Source organism: Erythrolamprus reginae, chromosome 4 (assembly GCF_031021105.1).
Source record: "Erythrolamprus reginae isolate rEryReg1 chromosome 4, rEryReg1.hap1, whole genome shotgun sequence".
NCBI lineage: Eukaryota > Metazoa > Chordata > Lepidosauria > Squamata > Dipsadidae > Erythrolamprus > Erythrolamprus reginae.
In genome coordinates, this window is record NC_091953.1 from 81,131,145 (window position 1) to 81,153,685 (window position 22,541).

The 22,541-nt window shown below is 44.0% G+C and overlaps 1 protein-coding gene across 1 annotated transcript in view; it reads right to left on the reverse strand.

Moving 5' to 3' along the window:
- The window catches only part of PDHA1 (pyruvate dehydrogenase E1 subunit alpha 1), a 54,971-nt gene extending 37,935 nt beyond the window's left edge, over window positions 1–17,036 (reverse strand). The window contains exon 1 of the mRNA XM_070750636.1: window positions 16,806–17,036. The gene's annotated coding sequence lies outside the window, so the exon portion shown is untranslated. The remainder of the gene's footprint in view (window positions 1–16,805) is intronic.
- Between the last annotated feature and the right edge of the window lie 5,505 nt (window positions 17,037–22,541).

Sequence of the window (22,541 nt, forward strand, 5' to 3'; positions counted from 1 at the left end):
GCAAGCAGGAAACAGCTCCCAGTAGCCCAGCCTCATCAGCCTAGAGACAAGACTGGACTGAGCCGCACCCATACCCTCCACCAAATCAGAAACTGGACTTTGGGAGTGAAGGGGATCTTGGTGGGGGGGGGGGCACAGCAATGAAGTGACAGAGCACAGAATCTGAGGCGATTTTGGTGCCTGAAGGCACTGCCTTAGGCAGCTAGAGAGGTTCCTGAGGATGCACAAAGCCCTGCTTGAGGGCCTGCTTGGGAGTCCTGAGACTGCCAATGTCTCCGGTAGTTGGTAGCTGGTAGTTCTCAAGCAGTGTTGAATTGCTGGTGAGCATAACAAGTAACAAATACAGACACATTTAAATCTCACCAGCAATGTTGTGTGAATGCAATGTGGATTTTGTTCTCAGATGAATGTGTGCCATCGATTTGCTGGATTTTTTTCCAAATGGTAATGTGACTGTATTATCTGATGAAGCTTCCGGATCACCTTCCAAACAATACAGATTGGTACTTGGCCTCAGCCACTTGATGGGGCCACAGAACAACAGAATATACACAAAGACATGACATCCACCATGAATTAGTAATTTTAAAAAAATATATACATGTTTGCTGTTGCTGTCCATTTTGCTCTTATTCACTGTAGTAATACAAATAAATTAAATGTAGGAAAAGCTTGTACTAGTATAAAATATAAGATATTGCATGATATTTGTCCTGAAATATAACTGAATACCTTATTTTTGGAGTATAAGACATACCTTTTTCCTCCCTAAGAAGGCTGATAATTTGGGTGCTGTTTATAACCTGAATATAGCTTTTTTCCAGTCCTAACTAGCTCTTATTGGCTTGCAAGCTCTTTCACTGTTACTCTCTGCAAATAATGTTTTTCAAGCCCTAAATCTTTGCAGGGTTTTTTCATTTCTCTAACTTGCTCCGAATAAGTTTCTTTTCAGCCCTAACCAGGTGCTAACAATGTTCCCAGCTCTTACTGGCTTGCAAGCTCTTTCATTGTTACTATCTGGGAAGAATGTTTTCCAGCCCTAAGTCTTTGCAGGGGTTTTTCCATTGCTCTACTTGCTCTGAATGTTTCTTTCCAGGTGCTAATGATGTTCTCACCTCTTACTAGCTTGCAAGCTCTTTCATAGTTATCTTCTCCAAATAAAGTTTTTAAAAGCCCTAACCAGGGGATAAAATAATGTACTGAAGCTGGCCAGACTAAGGATGCTAGCCAGATGAATACCTGGTAAGCAGATTCTTTCCGCTATTTTCCTCCCCAAAAACTAAGGTATGTCTTATACTCTGGTGCATCTTATTCTCCAAAAAATACAGTAATTCTAGATACTAGGCATATATAAAAGATAAAATTTCAGATTTGGAAGGAACCAATAGCATAAATGTGAAGGGAGAGGCAACCACCATGGAGCCTGAAGAAACAAGGGCCACTGTGCTCTACCTGTTGCCTGTTCTTTCTCTTAATCAGCCAACAAGCCTAATGCCCCAGAAAGGGTTACCTTATCTTGCCTGAAATAACCCTTTCTTTCTTTCTTTCTTTCTTTCTTTCTTTCTTTCTTTCTTTCTTTCTTTCTTTCTTTCAGTGTCATATAAAGATCATGTCCATCAGGGTGGGCTGGATGAGGGAACATAGAAGCAATTTGTCAATGTCCAGCTGTTATTAATGAATTGAGAATCCCCAAGAGCATTGGGAGTGGCATGAGTTCTGAACAGTCATAAATATTAATCTCTTCTATTCAGTTTACTAATGGTTTCCTTTTGTTTTTGCTAAAAATTTACAAAAGAACCTGTTTTTTCTTACACATTCTGGAAAACAGAATGTTGAGAGATTCTCCTCAATATATGTCAACCCTGAAACACTAAATTGAGCTTCAATTGTTTCATATGTATAGATAGGAGAAGACCTGACAGGAGGAAGGGAAAAATGAGGGATCACTTTAGAGCCCTGGTTCCCAACATGGAGCCCACACTCCACAGTGGGGCAATTTGATTTTTAACAGGGGCAAGTGGAAACTTGTTTAAACCAAGTTAATGTCCTTTTTAGGCTTCCTCCACACGAGTAGGAGTTCACTTTTTGAATAGTAAGACTTGTAAGTCATGGGGGATGGGGCATGAGGATTTTAGAAATACTTAGGTGGGGTGTGGGCAAAAAAATATTGGGAACCACTGGTTTAGAGGCAGAAATAAACTATATCCAATTCAATTCAATTCAATTTATTGGATTTATATGCCACCCCTCTCCGAAAACTCGGGGCGGCTAACAACAGTCATGAACAATATACATGAATAATATACAGTAAAAATCCAATACTAAAAACTAACTTAAAACCCCTTAATGTATAAAACCAGCATACGTACAAACATACCATACATACAGTTGTATCAGCCTAGGCAGTGTTCCCTCTAATTTTTTGGGTGGGTGGGTGGAAAAGTATAGCGTCTGAGCGGCAGTCCCGTCGGGACTGGGCGGCACAGAAATAATAAATAAATAAATAAATAAATACATAAATAAACAAACAAATAAAAAACCCACCCTGTTTTGCCTCAGAGAATTTCAAAATAAAATACTGTACTGTGTGTCTATAACAGTGAGCTCATAATAGGACAAATCTATCTATATCAAAATGCCACTTAAATAGTTGAGCTAGTTTCAAACTAGATTTTGATTTTCTTTCTCTCTTCCTTACTCCCATTCTTTTTCTTTCTCTTTTTCTTCCTCTCTTTTTTCTATCTGTTTCTCTCTCTTCCTCTCTTCCTCTCTCTCTCCTTCCCTCTCACTCTTTCCCTCTCGGCTTCTGGGCAGGTTTGGAAAACTCTGAGTTGAGGATGATTTTTAAGTGAGCGATTGCTCACTGCTCAGCTTAGAGGGAACTATGAGCCTAGGGGGAGAAGAAGTCTTAATTCCCCCATGCCTGGCGGCAGAGGTGGGTTTTGAGTAGCTTACGAAAGGCAAGGAGGGTAGGGGCAGTTCTAATCTCTGGGAGGAGTTGGTTCCAGAGGGCCGAGGCCGCCACAGAGAAGGCTCTTCTCCTGGGTCCCGCCAAGTGGCATTGTTTCGTTGACGGGACCCGGAGAAGACCCACTCTGTGGGACCTAACTGGCCGCTGGGATTCGTGCGGCAGAAGGCGGTCTCGGAGATATTCTGGTCCGATGCCATGAAGGGTTTTAAAGGTCATAACCAACACTTTGAATTGTGACCGGAAACTGATCGGCAACCAATGCAGACTGCGGAGTGTTGGTGTGACATGGGCATATTTAGGAAAGCCCATGATTGCTCTCGCAGCTGCATTCTGCACGATCTGAAGTTTCCGAACACTTTTCAAAGGTAGCCCCATGTAGAGAGCGTTACAGTAGTCGAACCTCGAGGTGATGAGGGCATGAGTGACTGTGAGCAGTGACTCCCGGTCCAAATAGGGTCGCAACTGATGCACCAGGCGAACCTGGGAGAATGCCCCCCTCGCCACAGCTGAAAGATGTTTCTCTAATGTGAGCTGTGGATCGAGGAGGACGCCCAAATTGCAAACCCTCTCTGAGGGGGCCAATGTTTCTCCCCCCAGGGTAATGGACGGACAGATGGAATTGTCCTTGGGAGGCAAGACCCACAGCCACTCCGTCTTGTCTGGATTGAGTTTGAGTTTGTTGACACCCATCCGGGCCCCAACAGCCTCCAGGCACCGGCACATCACTTCCACTGCTTCGCTGACTGGACATGGGGTGGAGATGTATAACTGGGTATCATCGGCATATTGATGATACCTCACCCCATGCCCTTGGATGATCTCACCCAGCGGTTTCATGTAGATGTTAAATAGCAGGGGGGAGAGGACCGACCCCTGAGGCACCCCACAAGGGAGAAACCTACAGGTCGACCTCTGACCCCCCACTAACACCGACTGCGACCGACCGGAGAGGTAGGAGGAGAACCACTGAAGGACAGTGCCCCTCACTCCCAACCCCTCCAGCCGGCGCAGAAGGATACCATGGTCGATGGTATCGAAAGCCGCTGAGAGGTCAAGAAGCACCAGGACAGAGGACAAGCCCCTGTCCCGGGCCCATCAGAGATCATCCATCAACGCGACCAAAGCAGTTTCCGTGCTGTAGCTGGGCCTGAATCCAGACTGCTGAGGACCTAGATAATCGGCTTCTTCCAAGGACCGCTGGAGTTGGAGTGCCACCACCTTCTCAACAACCTTCCCCATAAAGGGAAGGTTGGAGACTGGACGGTAGTTATTAAGCACGGCTGGGTCCAGGGAAGGCTTCTTGAGGAGGGGGCGCACAAGTGCCTCCTTATAAAGGGCCGGAAAGGACCCCCTCCCCAATGAGGCGTTGACAATCTCCTGGGCCCAGCTCCGTGTCACCTCTCGACTGGCCGAAACCAACCAAGAGGGACACGGATCCAGTGAACAGGTGGCGGAACTCACAGCTCCAATGGCCTTGTCCACTTCATCAGGTGTCACCAAGTCAAACTCCTCCCAGACAGATGGACAAAGACGTTTAGCCCCAGTCACCTCGACTGTCTCGTTGTCAGTCGACTCTGTTTTACAATTGGAGTCGAGGTCCGCCCGGATCCAAGCGATTTTATCAGCGAAAAATGTGTTAAAGTCCTCGGCACTACTCTGTAAGGGCTCCCCAACTCCCCCCTGATTAAGAAGGGAGCGGGTCACCCTAAACAGAGCGGCCGGGCGGGATTCCGCTGATGCAATCAAGGCGGCATGATACGTGCATCTTGCCGCCTTGAGCGCCACTTTGTAAGTCTTAACATGTGCTCTTACAAGTGTTCAATCGGATTCGGACTTACTCTTCCTCCATCGCTTCTCTAGAAGTCTCTTCTGGTGCTTCAACTCCTGGAGCTCCTCGTTGAACCATGGAGCTCTACGGGGTCTAGCGCCACGGAGAGGTCGCAGTGGCGCAATTTGGTCAAGGGCCTCCGCTGCAGCCTTGTTCCAGGCCTCAGCCAGAGACTCTGCCGAACTGTGGACGAGTGTATCTGGAAGAACCCCAAGCGCCTTCTGAAAACCATCTGGATCCATCAGGCGTCTGGGGCAGAACATCTTAATTGGTTCCGCCTCCCTGCGGGGGAGGATTGGAGCCAGGAAGTCGAGCCACAGTAGAAAATGGTCTGACCATGACAAAGGCAACACTTAGTCTCTTAGTCTCAGACCATTACTCAGTTGCTCAGAGAGGAATACCATGTCGGGTGAGTGCCCCCCCCTCATGAGTCGGACCCTGAACTACTTGGGTCAGGTCCATGGCTGCCATGGTGGCCATGAACTCCTGTGCCAGTCCAGAGGATTCGCCGAGTGACGGCAGGTTGAGGTCCCCCAAGACAATAAGTCCAACCCCCCTTTGACTGCTATTGAACACTATCTATCTCTGATAGTTGCTGATAGTTGCAGCTGCTGATAGTTGAAAAGGTTTCTCTGGATCAGCTTTTAGGAATACAGTGATCCCCCGGTTATTGCGTTCCCGACCATTGCGAACAGGCTAATTTGCAATTTTTCAACCCGGAAGTAAACAACACCATCTGCGCATGCGCGCCCTTTTCTTTCTATGGCCACGCATGCGAAGATGGTGGAGTTTGCCAGGCAGATCAGCTGCTGGGCGGCTTCCCTGGGTCTTCCCCCTCTTGCCGGGGTTTCCCCTTTGCGTGGGCGGCGGGGAAACCCCAGCCCAGCTTCCCAGCTGAGTGGCGCGAACAACGGCGTGGGCGGGCGAAGGGCGGGCGGCGGGCGCGCGGACAAGCGGTGGCGGCACGAGCGGCGGCCGGACAAGCGGCGGCCGCACCAGCAGCGGCGGCACGAGCGGCGACGGCACGAGCAGCGGCCAGAGAAGCGGCGGCTGCACCAGCAGCGGCGGCACGAGCGGCGGCCGGACCAGCGGCGGCCGGACCAGCAGCGGCGGCACGAGCGGCGGCCGGACCAGCGGCGGCCGCACCAGCAGCGGCGGCACGAGCGGCGGTGGCACGAGCAGCGGCCGGACAAGCGGCGGCCGCACCAGCAGCGGTGGCACGAGCGGCGGCGGCACGAGCAGCGGCCGGACAAGCGGCGGCCGCACCAGCAGCGGTGGCACGAGCGGCGGCGGCACGAGCGGCGGCTGGACAAGCGGCGGCCACACCAGCAGCGGTGGCACAAGCGGCGGCGGCACGAGCGGCAGCGGCACGAGCGGTGGCCGGACAAGCGGCGGCGGCACCAGCGGCGGCCGGACAAGCGGCGGGCAGGCGGGCAGGCAGGCGGCTCCTCAGCTGTTGGGCGGGGGTCTTCCCAGGTGCGGAAGTAAAAAACACCATCTGCACATGCGCGGCCATGAAAAAAAGGGTGCGCATGCGCAGATGGTGTTTTTACTTCCGCAGCGCTACTTCGCGAAAACCCGCTCGTTGCGGGGGGTCCTGGAACGGAACCCTCGCAATGATCGGGGGATCACTGTAAATACTAAAATTGAACCCTCCATATGGACCTGTTTTTTTGCACTTGACAGGATGCTAATATAGGAATGATTCATTTTTTAAAACTACAACTTGCTTGAGCATGAGAGAAAATTTTGGAGGGCACGTAAAAGAACAGAAGCCGTAAACTGGTATGAAACTATATCTTAGAAGTAAAGGATTATTAATGAATACACTGATTAAAATATTTATTGAAGTGAGAAAATTATCCAATTTATTAATATGTAAGGTCCTGCCTCTCCCTCCTGTTCAAGAAAGCATGTACTCTTGAATCTTTAGCATTTCAAAAAGAAACTTAAAGGAATGAATGCAAGGCAATGAAAAGCAATTCCATTAGGATAAAGTGGTTAGAAACTCCTCCTCTCAGCTTGATGTTGAATGAGCCAATCCACAGGTATGAAGATGGTGCATCCTGAGAAAGAGATAAGGAGTCATTCCTATGTGCTTCTGTGAGGCTTCCAAACCAGGAGAAAACAGATGGCCCTTCCTACCCCCCTTGTACATCCCCCAAGGCAGAGGTCATATTCAGCTGGTTCTGACTGGTTCAGGCGAAATTTTGAGTAGTTTGGAGAACTGGCAAATACAGTACCACCTCTGGCTGACCCACCCCATCTATTCATTGCCTCCTGAGTCCCAGCTGATCAGCTGGATCTTCTTTTGTTGCCCTGCACAAGAGAACCGAGCTGGAAAGCAGGTTAGCAGATTTTGCCATATCCATCCCCTGAAATGGGATGGGAATGGGCATTTTGTAGTATATTTCATCAGGAATGGGGAGGAAATGGGGATTTTGCCGTATCCTTCCCCTGCCATGACCAGCAAGCCCACCACTGCCCCAAGATAAATCAAAGCACAGGGCAGAAAAGGTGACAGGGTAAAAGTTATAAACTAGGGAATTACAGGATACTTAGGAAAACAGGATGAGAGCAAAAAGTGAGTAAAAGAATCCAGGTCCCCTCCCCACTTGAATGGCAATGTCATGATAGGGATCTGACAAAAACAATGTCTTTGAAAAATATTTATCAAACATGCTTTATTTCTAAATAGGAGAAACTGACTATAACACCCTGTTCCAGATGTAATGTCTCCTGGGTAGTGAGTCATTAGTAATAATAAATGCAATTATATGACTGCAGACTGTTGTGGTCATTGATTTTGAAAATGGTAGAAAATATACAATGTGCCATATTACATATGCTTTTATGCACTATATGAGATTTTTGGCATTAATATGGAAACAGTTTGTCAACACCTCCCAATCTATCTTAAACCCCAGAGATTTCTCAGTAATCTCATATCCAAGACTTGACCACATCCAAGCCTGTTTAACTTTTGGATGTTCAGTAAGGGTCAGTGAAATACTTGCTGGCAGCTGCTATACAACAGTTTATATATACAATGAACATTAATATTCACTTTTTAAAGGGTGGGGCTTCAGTTGTGCAGCCACAGCTGTAATTTTGAGATTGTTGATCCTCAGCAGATGTCTATTTCAAAATGATTTTATTAGAATTTATTGGCCATCCACTAGACTTATTTTCCAATGAAAAGTGATTTTTAAATAAAGGAAAATCATACATATTTCTTCAAGTGTACACAATTGTAATCTGCATACATGTAATTACTTCATTGCTTATATATATGTTTATGTATGTGCGTGTGTATATGTTTAGATTACATTTACCATATTTTTGGACTAAAAGACATATCCAGTACCTATGGTCCAACATCTATTACACACTGTAGTCCCGGGTGCCATTTTTGCAAAATTAGACCTCACGCGGGGGTATCAGCAACTTCCTGTAGATCATGAGGCTGCAGAGGCCCAAATGATAGCGGGGCTTTTAAATGTAACTGGTTACGATTCGGTGTTAGCATGGCCCTGGGGATCTTCCAAGGAATAATGGAACGAGTTTTATATAAATTGCCAGATGTCATCCCGTATTTTGATGAAGTATTAATAATGACAAAGGATGTCACCCAGCTAAGGGAGAAACTGTGAGAAGTGCTAATACATTTCTAAGCTACACGGCTGTGAGCTAAAGTGAGCAAGTGCCAGATAGGAGTTCCTGAGGTAGAATTCTTGGGGAAGGGGTGGGAGAACACAGGACGGGGTGGAACACAGTTCCACTGGCAGAAATGAAGATGTGTGCGCAGCTCCAGCTGATCGGCAGCTGTTACTTCCTGGATTACTGGTCTTGGCTCATCTCTCCTTTTCCCCCCCTGCTGCTGCTGCTGCTGCTGCATCTGTACTCCTTGCTTTTTTCTTCTTTCCTCCTTCCTGGCTTCAGATGAGCTTCCCACTTTCCTGGCCGGCTCCCCTCCAGCTTCATACGGTCACCTTCCACCTGAGGTGCAAGCAGAAGGCATGGGTGGAAGCGGTGCTGGCAGCATTTATGCTTCTGGCAGCACCCGTTTGCCTAGCTACCCAGCCTGAGGTGGGGGGGGGCAACCCAGGAAACAGAGCACGGGAAACGCAAAGCAAATTGTCATCCCAGCAAGCGGCACTGGTAAGGTTGTAAGTTGAGGACTTAACAGTTCATTTGAACGATGCTGATCGTTCAAGCCACTCCCACCTGGTCATATGACCAGCAAGCCACTCCTACCCAGTCACATGACCATTAAGCCACTCCCATAAAAAGCCACGCCTACAGTGTGGCAGTAAAAATTTTGGCTGCCCATTACTGGGTGCCGGATCGATGGATCCGGACTGCACCGCACTAAGGACAAGCTTAGGGCCATTAGAGAGGCTCCAGTGCCACCAACAAATCTGAGTTGCAAGCATTTTTAGTATTACTAAATTTCTACATTATTTTCCTGAAAAATAAAGCTACCATTGTGGAGCCCCTCCACAAACCATTATCTAAAAAAACTACATGGTTTGGGGGTCTGGCGCAAGTTGTAAAGGATCTCCTCTTGGAAAAAGGTTTCCTTATACAATTTAGTGAGACATTGCCAATGGTGCTGGTGTGTGATGGATCACCTTTTAGGGTGGAGGCAGTCCTGAGCTATAGATTTCTGAACAGCCATGAAGCCCCCATTGCCTATATCTCCAGGGCTCTTTTGAGCGCTGACAGAAATTATGGCCAAATTGACTGAGAGACCCTTGCTGCTGTAGGTAGGATAAAATGTTTCCATGAATACCTTTACAGGGGATATTTTGAACAGGTCACTGACCATAAGCCCTTATTAGGGCTCCTAGTGGGGAAAAAGCCCACATCGGAAGCTCTTCCTCCAAGAATACTGAGATGGTCTTTATTTCTTGCTGCCTATTCTTATACACTAAAATACCAACTGGGCAGGGCCATGGGGAACATAGATGCCCTAAGTTGCTTCCCCTTGCCAGACTTCCAACCACCACTCTGGGTGTCCCAATCCTGTTGATAGATTCTGCTGAGCCAGAGATGATCACTGCAGCAGATATTGCATTGGAAACAGCCAAAGACATGGAATTCCATACTATTTTGAACTGAGTGAGGAGAGGGTGGCCATAGGGGCCAGTAAAATCCGACCTCCAATCATATGCAAAAGACAACATGAGACAGCGGTACAAAGGAGGTGTCTATTATGGGGTGATCATGTCCTTGCTCCTCTGTCATTATGAGAGGATATTCTAAGGGCATTACATGAAGGGCGCCCAGGGGTGGTCAGGATGAAGGCATGGAACTATGTATGGTGGCCCAATATGGACAAACATATAGAGGACTGGATCGCAGGGTGAACACAATGCCAGGAATCTAGAGCTTTCCCCCAGGGTCCCTTGACTACGAGTGGGAACAACCCAGGCCCTCTTAGTCATGCATTCACGTGGATTTTGTGGGTCCATTTCATGGGCAAACATTTCTAATAGAAATCGATGCATATTCAAAATGATTGGAAGTGGAAAGGATGCATAGCACAACATCAGAGGTGGTCAATAGCATCCTAAGAAAATTATTTGCTACATATAGGTTGCTGGATATAATAGTTTCAGACAATGGGCCACAACTAACATCAACACCGTTCGAAGGATTCATAGAATCAAACACATGCTGATCTCTCCCTTCAAACCGGGCAGCAATGGCCTAGTAGAATGCACAGTTAGGGCTACAAAGGAGGCCCTAAGCCGGATCAGTCTGGGAGATTGGCAGTCCCAGATAGAGAAACTCTTAACAAGACAACACATAACCCTTAGTCCAGCCACAGGGAAAAGCTCTGTGGAAATTTCTAATGGACCAGAAATTCTGGTCTGCCCTAGGCAGGTTATACCAAATTTACTGAAATGGGAAGGAAAGTTTCAATATGGCAAAAAATAAAAACATTTCAAATAAACAATCCAGTATATGCAACAAACTTCATCATGGATTCCCTGTGGCTACCTGGAAAATTCCTGGAAATAACAGGTCCAAAATCATACATAATAGGCCTGGGGGATTGCAGAACCTGGCAGCGCCATGTGAATCAACTATGGGACCACCGGCTATTAAACACTGACTGGGAAACAGGCCCACCCCCTAACAAAGTTCTCCCTAAAGCTACAACTAATTCCTGAGAGCCGGTGCACTTATCATTTGATCCAGAGGCACCACCCAGCAACAACAAGGAGTCCAGCTTGACTAAACCCAACACATTAGCCAAACTGTTCCAGAAGGTTCCAGAAAGGGAGCAAGAGAGAGAAAACACATCCTCTCCAGCCTCAGCAAACGGCCTGAACTGTGCAGGTCAACTAGAGCAGTTAAACATCCTATGTTTTTACATGATTATGCACTGAACTAAAGGGGAAGGGATGTTATGTCCTGAGAAGCTGGGAAGTTTTCACTCTAGTCTGACAAGGAAGTGGAGCAGGAAAATTCTGATTGGCTGCTTCCCAAAAGGGCTCCCTATTTAAACCTCTGCCAAAAGCATGCAAGGGCTGATGTTTGCTCACTATAACCAATAAAGAGCTGAAGTCTCGCTGCCAGTCTTCTGCCTCTTCAGTATCTGAACTCAACAAAACCAGACCTCAATGTACAATTGTCACTACAATTTACAACACAACAGAGAATACAATAAAAAGGACTGTTGAAAGTAATACATCATTAAGGATTTTCATCCTTGTTATGGTATCAAGAAACTAAATCCGTTTGGCTGAAGCCAGATTAACAGTAAGTGTCAATGAAGTATGCCAAGCTGATTATACATTACCTCATTCTTGTTAAATGCAAATTTTTTCTCCTGGCATAAGTCTACTGTTCCTTTATCTACAGTATTAGCCTTATATACTAAGTACACCATTGCATTCTGTCATGCATACCAGCAAAGCATTGAGGTTGAGTATCATGTACTGTATTTTATCAGCTGATAATTATTCTCTAATATCTGACACAGTTGAGAATTATATAAATCTTGGCTTAATTAGCAGATAGACAGCAGAACTGTTTTATTCAGTAAGAAAACATTATGCCTTGACTTCATATTCAACCACTCTCAAGCCAATGGTTTAGAAAAAGCCATTTTCAAAGCTAGCAAATACCCTTTTGTTCTGTTTGTTAAGTTTGTGCATGACCCTTGAAAACTGATTTTTAAAAGTAAGATCCCTGGAGGAACAGGCCAAAGAGATCAATCACATCTACTTACTTTCAACTATAACCAACCTGTTGTTCACAAAAAACAGGACAGTACGATATAGTTCCCCTACTGCTGTTTTCAGACAATTGGCATTCTCAATATCCGGGATGCAACTGCTAATCAGGATATCTAGCTATCAGATTTTTGTCTAATCTTATTTTAAAAGTATCCACATGCATGGCTATTACACCATACCAGTCTCACTACAGGCTCCCTTTTTTCCTTAGCACTTTGGGTTAAATTTCAGTGAAAAAAGCTTCACAGTTTTAAAAACAACAAATACATTAAATGTGGCATGAAGAATCATATTCATACATTTCTGGCATAAATGAAACAGCCCTTAGCAAATCAGTTGTCATATTGTCATAGCATTTTTTCAGGTAGTCTTCAATTTACAACAGTTCGATTAGTGACAGTTCAAAGTTACAACAGTACTGAAAAAAGGAACTTATGACCATTTTTCACACCTAAGACCATTATAGCATCTCCATGGTCACATGATTTGCACCAAATTCACGTAATCCCCTTTTGTGATCTTCTGACAAACAAAGTAAATGATGAAACCAGATTCACCTAACAGCCGTGTTACTAATTTAACAACTGTAGTGATTCACTTAATAAATATGGCAAAAGTCATAAAATGGGGCAAAACGTGCCCTTTTGCCTTTCAGTGCCCAGATGCTCTGGGAGGCAACCTTGCGCCGGGTGTATGGGAGGCAGCGTGAGGGAGTCACCACAGCAAAGTGGTTTATTCCCTCTCCAAGCGCCCAGAGAAAGGAAAATGTTCCATTCACTCTGGGCTGCCAAAGCCTCCTTAAGCGCCACTGAAAGGCTCCTTTGGCAGCCCAGAAAAGCCCGAGGTGGCTGGGATTAAAGGGGGAATGACAGGAAACTGGCCAGGCCTTTGTGTCGCTGTCAAATTTCCTGGGAAATTTTTCAGGGCTCAGGTTCTTATCTAGAAAAGTTCTTAAGTAGAGGCGTTCTTAGGTGTCCCGCCTGGCTTCTAGCCACCCAAGAGCAAGGTAATAAATCAAACACACAACATGGGAGCAATAAAACAAAAAGGTTTCCTTTATATACAGAGAGCTGAACGCCTTCTTGAAATGCAAGACCAATGCTGATTTATTAGTCCAGAACGTCAGAGGTACTCACTCAAGGTCCACATGGCATGTGCCAGAGCAATGCTGAGTTATTAGTCCAGAAGGTCAGAATTACACATTCAAGCATGCACAGCCCTTCCTGCTTGAATGTCAGACAGTTCAGAGAAATCCAAAACAAAACAAAATCACGCTGCAACAATGTTTCTCTCTTCAAAACTCAAACAATAATCACCCACGCAATGCACTCAGACCCTCCCTTTTAAATTTATTTATTTATTTATTTATTGGATTTGTATGCCCCCCCTCTCCGGAGACTCGGGGCGGCTAACAGCAATAATAAAACAGCGTACTATAATAATCCAATACTAAAAACGATTAAAAACCCATTAATATAAAAACCAAACATACATACAGACATACCATGCACAAAATTGTAAAGGCCTAGGGGGAAAGAGTATCTCAATTCCCTCATGCCTGGCGGCAGAGGTGGGTTTTAAGGAGTAGGGTGGGGGCAATTCTAATTTCTGGGGGGAGTTGGTTCTAGAGGGCCGGGGCTGCCACAGAGAAGGCTCTTCCCCTGGGCCCCGCCAAGTGGCATTGTTTAGTTGATGGGACCCGGAGAAGACCCACTCTGTGGGACCTAACTGGTCGCTGGGATTCGTGCAGCAGAAGGCGGTCCCTGAGATAATCTGGTCCGGTGCCATGAAGGGCTTTATAGGTCATAACCAACACTTTGAATTGTGACCGGAAACTGATCGGCAACCAATGCAGACTGCAGAGTGTTGGTGTAACATGGGCATATTTGGGAAAGCCCATGATTGCTCTCGCAGCTGCATTCTGCACGATCTGAAGTTTCCGAACACTCTTCAAAGGTAGCCCCATGTAGAGAGCATTACAGTAGTCGAACCTCGAGGTGATGAGGGCATGAGTGACTGTGAGCAGTGACTCCTGGTCCAAATAGGGTCATAACTGGTGCACCAGGCGAACCTGGGCGAACGCCCCCCTCGCCACAGCTGAAAGATGGTTCTCTAATGTGAGCTGTGGATCAAGGAGGATGTCCAAGTTGCGAACCCTCTCTGAGGGGGTCAATGATTCTCCCCCCAGGGTAATGGATGGACAGATGGAATTGTCCTTGGGAGGCAAGACCCACAGCCACTCCGTCTTGTCTGGGTTGAGTTTGAGTTTGTTGACACCCATCCAGGCCCCAACAGCCTCCAGGCACTGGCACATCACTTCCACTGCTTCGTTGACTGGACATGGGGTGGAGATGTATAACTGGGTATCATCAGCATATTGATGATACCTCACCCCATGCCCTTGGATGATCTCACCCAGCGGTTTCATGTAGATATTAAATAGCAGGGGGGAGAGGACCGACCCCTGAGGCACCCCACAAGGGAGAGACCTAGAGGTCGACCTCTGACCCCCCACTAACACTGACTGCGACCGACCGGATAGGTAGGAGGAGAACCACTGGAGAACAGTGCCTCCCACTCCCAACCCCTCCAGCCGGCGCAGAAGGATACCTTGGTCGATGGTATCGAAAGCCGCTAAGAGGTCAAGAAGCACCAGGACAGAGGACAAGCCCCTGTCCCGGGCCTGCCAGAGATCATCCATCAGCGCAACCAAAGCATTAATCCGGGTTTCAGCAGCGTCATTAAATCTTACTGTGTTCTATCATTTGTTTCTACGCTTGTGCAGCTGCTCTTGCCTTCCCAACATTCTCCTCACCTGAGGATTCAGAATAGGGTTACTCATTAAGTCTTCCCCTTCTGATTCTGAAGAACCTCTGGCTGGAGGGCTGGCTGAGACCATTCCCCTATCTGTCTCTGCTGTCTCTTCCAGCTGCCTGTCTCTACCTGCCTCTGACTCCGATTCGCTGTCTGATGCACCTGGCTCGTGTTGCAGCCAGACTGGTCGTCTGTAAACAGAGGACTCCCACTGTTCTTAGTCAAAATCCCCAGCCACAGGAGCTGGCCTGAAGCCAACCACAACATTAGGTAGATGTACCACTCTATATCTATACAGTGAATGAAATGAATCAATTAATATTTATAAAAGGAATAATATATATAATACTGAAGTCATTGCTTGGGAAATATAATTTACCCAATATTTTCAACTCGTCTAATTCTGATAGCAGTTTCCAATGCTCAGATGCAAATATTGGTTTATCTAGTGTTTGATCAACTTTGCCTAAGCCGTTGTTCTCAAAACTATATGTGGGAATAATTCTGAGAAGGCAGATTTATTGGCAAGACTTTTAGAATTGGTTTGCCATTGCCTACTTCAAAGTTGAAAGATATGTTTACATGGTTGCATTGTAATCATAGTTGATACTACTCTTACTCTTCATGTTATTTGTAACAATTATGATTTGGAAAAATTATAGTAATGTCGCAAATATAAAAAAAACTGCAGTATTGAACTTACCCAACTTTTGAACATTCCTAAAGTAAAACCACCAGAGAATGTTCTCTCTGCCTTATTTAATCCTAATCTGGGACTTTTGCATTTGCTACATAGCAATCTAATACACTTAAAAAAAGAAAACCAGCATGTCTTTAAAACAGATACACATACAAAAGCAGAAAAACAAAGTATATCCCTGCTTTTAAAATAAATTTTAATTCTAAATCATATTAAAAAGAGTTGTTAATCTAAGATCCAAAGGAAGTACAAGTTCCCAATGTGGTGTTTATTAGCACAAATAGTAATCTCATTCCCACCAAAAGGAGGAGACATCTTTAATAGTACTTTAATAGTACTTCACTTTTATTAAGTACAGCTTCTGAATGGCTTAATAAACAAACATCACATTATTTGTGAAAGTTTGATGAAGCTGAATAGGAAGTAATAGTTATTAATCAGATTTCAAAGTACTCCACCCAAGTAGTTTTGCCAGCTGTGAGTCATTTAGTTTATCCCATAAAATTCAGGGGAAACTAATTCCATTTCTACTAAAATAGCCTCACCACTCTCTGCTTTCATTTCTTGTTATATAAAAACAGATTACAAAGACAGTTAATAACTTCTAGGTATATCAAATAGTTGTACTATATTGGGAGATTTTGGTAAGTGTATAATTGGTAATGTTCAAAAGTGGCAAATACTCACATGAATATTTGTATTAAATGTTTGATTTGTATTGAAAGAAACATGAATTTGTTGGATTAGTTCCCCAAGAGTGTGCATTGATTTCAGTGAGACATTGACTCATCCTAAGGAATGTATCAACTTTGTTGGCTTGTATGTCACTATGTAGAATTAGTTGGTTACCATAGTGACCAGGATCAACATACTGTATGCACAATTTCAAATCAGAATACTTGACTGGTATAAATACTTTCACTCACTATCTGAAGCTTCACAGTATAACTTGTTTTTACTTTTTTTCCCCCAGGACATGATCCAGTGGTCGGATTCAAATAATTTAACAGCCATTTCACTATCCTAATGAGGCTTACTGAAGGTGGGAACTACAGCTTCTGCCGTTCTGAGAAAGTCTCATTGATCCCTCACCGCATTGCCTGCAATTCTCGTTACAGAGAGAGGCTGCATATTGCTTCTAAACACATGCTTCCCACGATCTTCCAAGGATTGATTCTGAAAAAGCAATTTGTTCTGGGAGGGAAGCAGGAAAGAAGTTTCTGTTGGGAAAGGACCTACCCAGCAGTCCAAACTTTAAGCAGGAGAACGACTCCAGAAAGCACAGGTGGATCCCTGCAGCTCCTGGAAGTGCTGATTTTGGCACTTGGCTGGTCTGGTGGGCAGGATTGTCTTGTGCCTTACCCGCAGCTGCATTGGCAGCTGGTGCTGCCCTCCCGAGAGGTGATGCAGTGATTGGTCAGCAGCCACACAATGAATGGAATTGATCATTCCTCAGTTCACCTCATTGTCAAAGTGGAACCTGGGCGCGGCACTGCAAATAGGAAGCAGAGTGGCCAACCCGAGGGAAGGAGGAGGCTGTTTTCCCTCTTTCTTCTTGCTCCTCCTCCTTCCCTCGCACTGGTCGCTCTGTTTCTTATTTCTCCATTGCATTGCAGTGCCGTGCTGCAGAGCTTGCCCATCCATCACCATCCAGATGACCTTGTTTTCAATCATTTCTTTGCTAACCTGATTTCTAGCTCCATTATCTTTCTCTGTCGCAATTTTCACCATCGTATGCAGTGAAACAAAAGTTTTTGGGATTTTTTCACGAGAAATTGAAATTGATTGAATGTTTTGTTTTTAAGCCCCACAAACTTTTGTTTCCCTGCACACGATGGTGAGAAAAATTAGAAACCTGGAGATTATGAATTCTAATTCCCTCTTAGATAAAAAGCCAGCTAGGTGACCTTGGGCCAGTCACTTTTTCTCTGCCCTAGAAAGGAGACAGTGGCAAACCATGCTTGAAAAATCTTGCCAAGAAAACGTGTCAAGAAAACTTGTCAATTTGCGTCGGATGTGGAATAAGCACACAGACTACAGAGCTGGGTTCTATGGGTCATTTTATTTATTTAAATTTGAACCTGCAGAGGAAGCCAATGGGGCGGAACCTCCATTCCAAACATCCTTAAGGGTAACTTAAGGGCAAAAGCTCCTTGCTGAGCAAGGGAAGGTCGCCCTTGGCTTTGACCTTGACCTTCCCTTGTCCTCTGCCACACCCAAGCCATGTGGGAAGGCTCACCCCCATTTGTGGGCTTGCGGTGAGTGAGCCCCAAGGGCACCCCCTCCCCAACACTTAAGCAGATTCTGCCCAGAGCTTCTGGTGAGGGGGAGCCCATGACCTTCCAAAAGGTGCCCTAAAGGAGACCACATAGTTGCTGCTAGCCCCTTTTTTCTGCCCCATACTGCCATCCCAGTGACCAAGAGAATTCAAGCCAATTAACCCATTCCTATAAGGAACTGATGCTAACCTCTCCCATTCCCTGATCCAGTTTGGAGTAGGCAAAAAAACCGGCCATAAACTAAACAGTGGTATGGCTGCCAAAAATTCCTACTCGGCCCCCAAAGACGACCAGCAATCATACTGAGACTAAGGGGAGGGCAGGCAGGTGCTTGCAACGAGGGCCAGTGAGTCCCAAAATGGAAAGGGCGGAGAGCAGCAACCTGTCGCTTTTAAGCGAGAGCTCTCCACCCCCCACCACCACCATGCCTTGTGCTAAGTGCAAGTCCTCCTGGGCGGTCACATGTGTTACTGCGTGACCACCCATTTCACTTCCGGCAGTGGTGGTCAAGTGCATCCATCCCTGCCACAAGTGCCGGCCATCCACAAGTGGACGGCCTTTCACATCTCAGAAAATTGGGCATGATAAACAGAAGAAAAATGATGAGTTTGTTCAGAGGTCATAAGTCTATAATAAATGGTGATAAAAAACAAAAATCTTCAGGGCCATTGAAAAAGAATTATCCGTGTCTAGACTTTGGCTGAGATACTATTATGTTGTAATTGCTTATTTACTTTTACAATTTCAACTGCTTATGATTTCATATTAAAATAATTTAAAGAGGTAAAGAACTGCTTATAGGAATGCAATGTAGAATTTATCATACAAATAAACAGTAGTATCATTGACTTCTACAATTATTAGTCATATTTATCAGGATTCTAACCTACTGAATATCATTGTACACACAATTTATGATTCATATAAAGTATATAATATGATTTAGAACACAGAACCATCATTTTTGCCCCGTGTAATATTTTGAGTGTCTATGCGACGTTTCGGTGAAATCACATTCACCATCATCAGGCTGAAGTTTTAAGCTTCGTGTTGCTGTAAATATGAAATGTTTGTAACTGCCATTTCTTCCTTATATATAGTGTTGGGGGTGGAGATTTGGTTTGAATGTAGCAAATAGATTGGGTGACTATGTTTTAGTGATTTGATTGGTTGGTGGAATCACACTTACTTGGAAGATTGATATGGTGATTATTCTGATATGTTTTTTTGTTTAAGGCTGGTTTCCAAATCTCTGGTAGGCGGGACGTATCATCCCTTTTATTTATGCATAGGGGGCGTTTCTCAATCTCTATAGCTTCTCTGGTAATTCTTCTGTATAAATTTTCTGTTTTGGAAAGTAATTTAGTTTTTTCAAAGTCAATTTCGTGCCCTGTTTTTTTAATGTGCTGGACAAGGGAGGAAGTCTTTTCTTCTTTTTAAACTGCATTCTCATGTTCTGCAATGCGTTGGCTCACTCTTCGATTGGTTTGTCCAATGTATGTGGCTGCACATGTTTTGCAAGGGATTTCATAGATTCCTTGGTGTTCTAGTCGGATTTTATCTTTTGGGTTCCTTAGGATGTTTGATATTTTTTGGTTAGTGACAAATGAAGTTTTAATATTATGTTTGTGCAGGATTTTACTAATTTTGTCTGTGGTGCCCTTGATGTAAAGGAGAAGGGTGGTACCATTGTCCTGTTCTTGATCTTGATTTTTGGGGGGGGTCTCTTTTTTTATTAGGTTTGTGATTGTTTTCTTTTCAAATCCATTAGAAATTAATACATCTTTGAGTTTGTTCAATTCAGTTTTTAAGTGCTCCTGGTCAGCTAGGCGTTTGGTTCTGGTGATGAGAGTTTTGGCTACTGAGGTGATTTGTGCAGGGTGGTGGTGGGAGTGTGCATTTAGATAACGGTTGGTATGGGTTTTCTTTTGGTAGATGGTGTGTCCTAGGGTGCCATTGGGTTTTTTATAGATTAGTACATCTAGAAAGGGAAGTTGATCATTGACTTCTGTTTCCATAGTAAATTGTATTTTGGGGTGTAGGCTGTTGAGATGTGTGAGGAAATTGTCTAGTTTTTCCCTTCCATGTGGCCAAATTACAAAAGTATCATCAACATATCTCAGCCAAAGTTTAGGTTTGTGTTTAGATTGCTCTAATGCATTATTTTCAAAATATTCCATATAGAGGTTGGCGATGACAGGTGAGAGGGGTGATCCCATGGGGGTTCCCTCTATCTGTTTATATCTTTGTTCATTATAGATGAAGTATGTATTAGTCAGACAGTGGTTGGTTAGATCTAGGATATATTTGGGGGGCTTGTGTTTGTTCTGGATAGCTGTTAAGGCTTCTTTAATAGGTATTTGTGTGAAAAGGGACACGACATCAAAACTTACAAGTAGGTCACCAGGTTGTAGGTTTTGTTTCTTAATTATTTGTATAAAGTGGAATGAATTTTGTACATATGAGGTGATAGTCTCTGTATAGGGTTGGAGATATTTGGCTAAAAATTTGGCAAGATTTTGTAGAGGGGAGCCTATGGAACTAACTATTGGCCTGAGAGGTATTCCTTCTTTGTGTATTTTTGGAAGGCCATAGAGTTTTGGACATATGGAAGATTTTTCCCTGGGGATGATTCTTCGCTGGATTTCTTCACTGATGGGAGAGGCCTTTATTTTGGATTTGGTGGTTTTTTCTAGGTAGGTGGTAGGATCTGTGTTTAGAAGTTTGTAGGCAGGGTTTTGTAGTAGGATGGAGAGTTTTTCTTGGTAGTCTGCTGTGTTCATCACTACTGTGGCATTTCCTTTATCTGCTGGGAGGATGATTATATCGTTGTCTTTCTTCAAATTGATAAGTGCATCTTGTTCTTCCTTTTGTATGTTGCTTCTAGGTGGTTTGCTGGAGCAGAGAATATTGGTGACTTCCAGTCTGATTTTGTTGGCTTGATCTGGGTTGATTTTATTCAGGGTAGCTTCAATTTCACATATAATGTTTTCAGTTGGAATGCGTTTGGGGGCTATTGCAAAATTGAATCCTTTTGAGAGAATATTGGTTTCTGTAGTGGTGAGTATCCTGTCTGATATGTTATGTACTGTTTTTGTCATAAGTTGTTGTGGAGGGCTGGGTTTCTGCTGTATTTCTAGTTTGTGGAGTTTTTTATTATGTGTGTCTGTCTTGTATTGGGTTTCTGTTTCAGCTCTCCAGATTGATATTTGTTTGAATTTATCCCAGAGTATAGGGTGCATTTGGTTGCTGAGTTTAAGGTGAAGAGAGAGTAGACTTTTGTTGATTTCATCAAGTATGAATCTTTTTTTGTGGAGTTCATTTCTAATTAGGGCTAATTCAGTTCTTTTTAGGATCCTCTCAATGGCTGGGGTTTTTGGGTGGAATTTTAGTTGGAAGTATTTGGGAATTATTCGTTGCGTAGGAATGTGAGATCACATAAGATGGAGGCTTTTCTGACTTCAAGTTTTTCATAGGTCCTAGTCAGTAGGAAAGTGTCCTCCCCGTAGAGGTAAGATATTTGTTTTCGTAGATTTTCACGGGTATATGTATGTAGATTGTTCTGAGTTCGGGTTTTGCCCCGTGTAATATTTTGAGTGTCTATGCGATGTTTCGGTGAAATCACATTCACCATCATCAGGCTGAAGTTTTAAGCTTCGTGTTGCTGTAAATATGAAATGTTTGTAACTGCCATTTCTTCCTTATATATAGTGTTGGGGGTGGAGATTTTGTTTGAATGCAGCAAATAGATTGGGTGACTATGTTTTAGTGATTTGATTGGTTTGTGGAATCACACTTACTTGGAAGATTGATATGGTGATTATTCTGATATGTTTTTTTGTTTAAGGCTGGTTTCCAAATCTCTGGTAGGCGGGACGTATCATCCCTTTTATTTATGCATAGGGGGCGTTTTTCAATCTCTATAGCTTCTCTGGTAATTCTTCCGTATAAATCTATCTGCTATTTGCTGTTCTGTTAGTTAGCAATAGTACTTAGACTTATATACCGCTTCTGGCTTTATATATTAAAGAAACAATAAATGCTAGACAATTTTTTGCAAATGAAAATGGGAGAAGTTTGATGGTGGAGATAACAATGAACTACAAACAGATACTTTTCATAGCAATATATGCACCAAATAATAAACAAGAATATTTATATGAAAAACTCCATAAGAAAATTATAGAATTGGAATATGATAATGTTTGTGTGGTAGGAGACTTTAATGCAATTGCAGATGCAGAACTTGATTACAAAAGTAGTAAAGTAGGCAAAAAAGCTAGAAAAACAAAGACCTTCTTCAAAATGGCAGAAGAAATAGGTATTCAAGATGTATGGAGAGAAATATACCCTAAGAAAAATCAATATTCATTTTACTCAAATAGATACAACTCTTGTTCAAAAATAGATATGATGTGGATGTCACTGGAGTTAAAAGCAATTGTGCAAGAAATAGAAATAGAATCAAGCTTCTGGGCAGACCACAACCCAGTAAAAGTTAAGTGGAAAGGACAAAAGAGAAAACTGAGATGGACGTTGAATCAATATTAAAGGAATTTATACGAACTATGGAAAAAGAACTGGACTTCTTTTTAAAGAGAATAGGAAAGAAAAAGCTTCACTGCAAAATGCATAGGCTACTGTTAAGGCATATATCTGAGACTACCTGTAATCATAACTTACATAGGAACAAAAA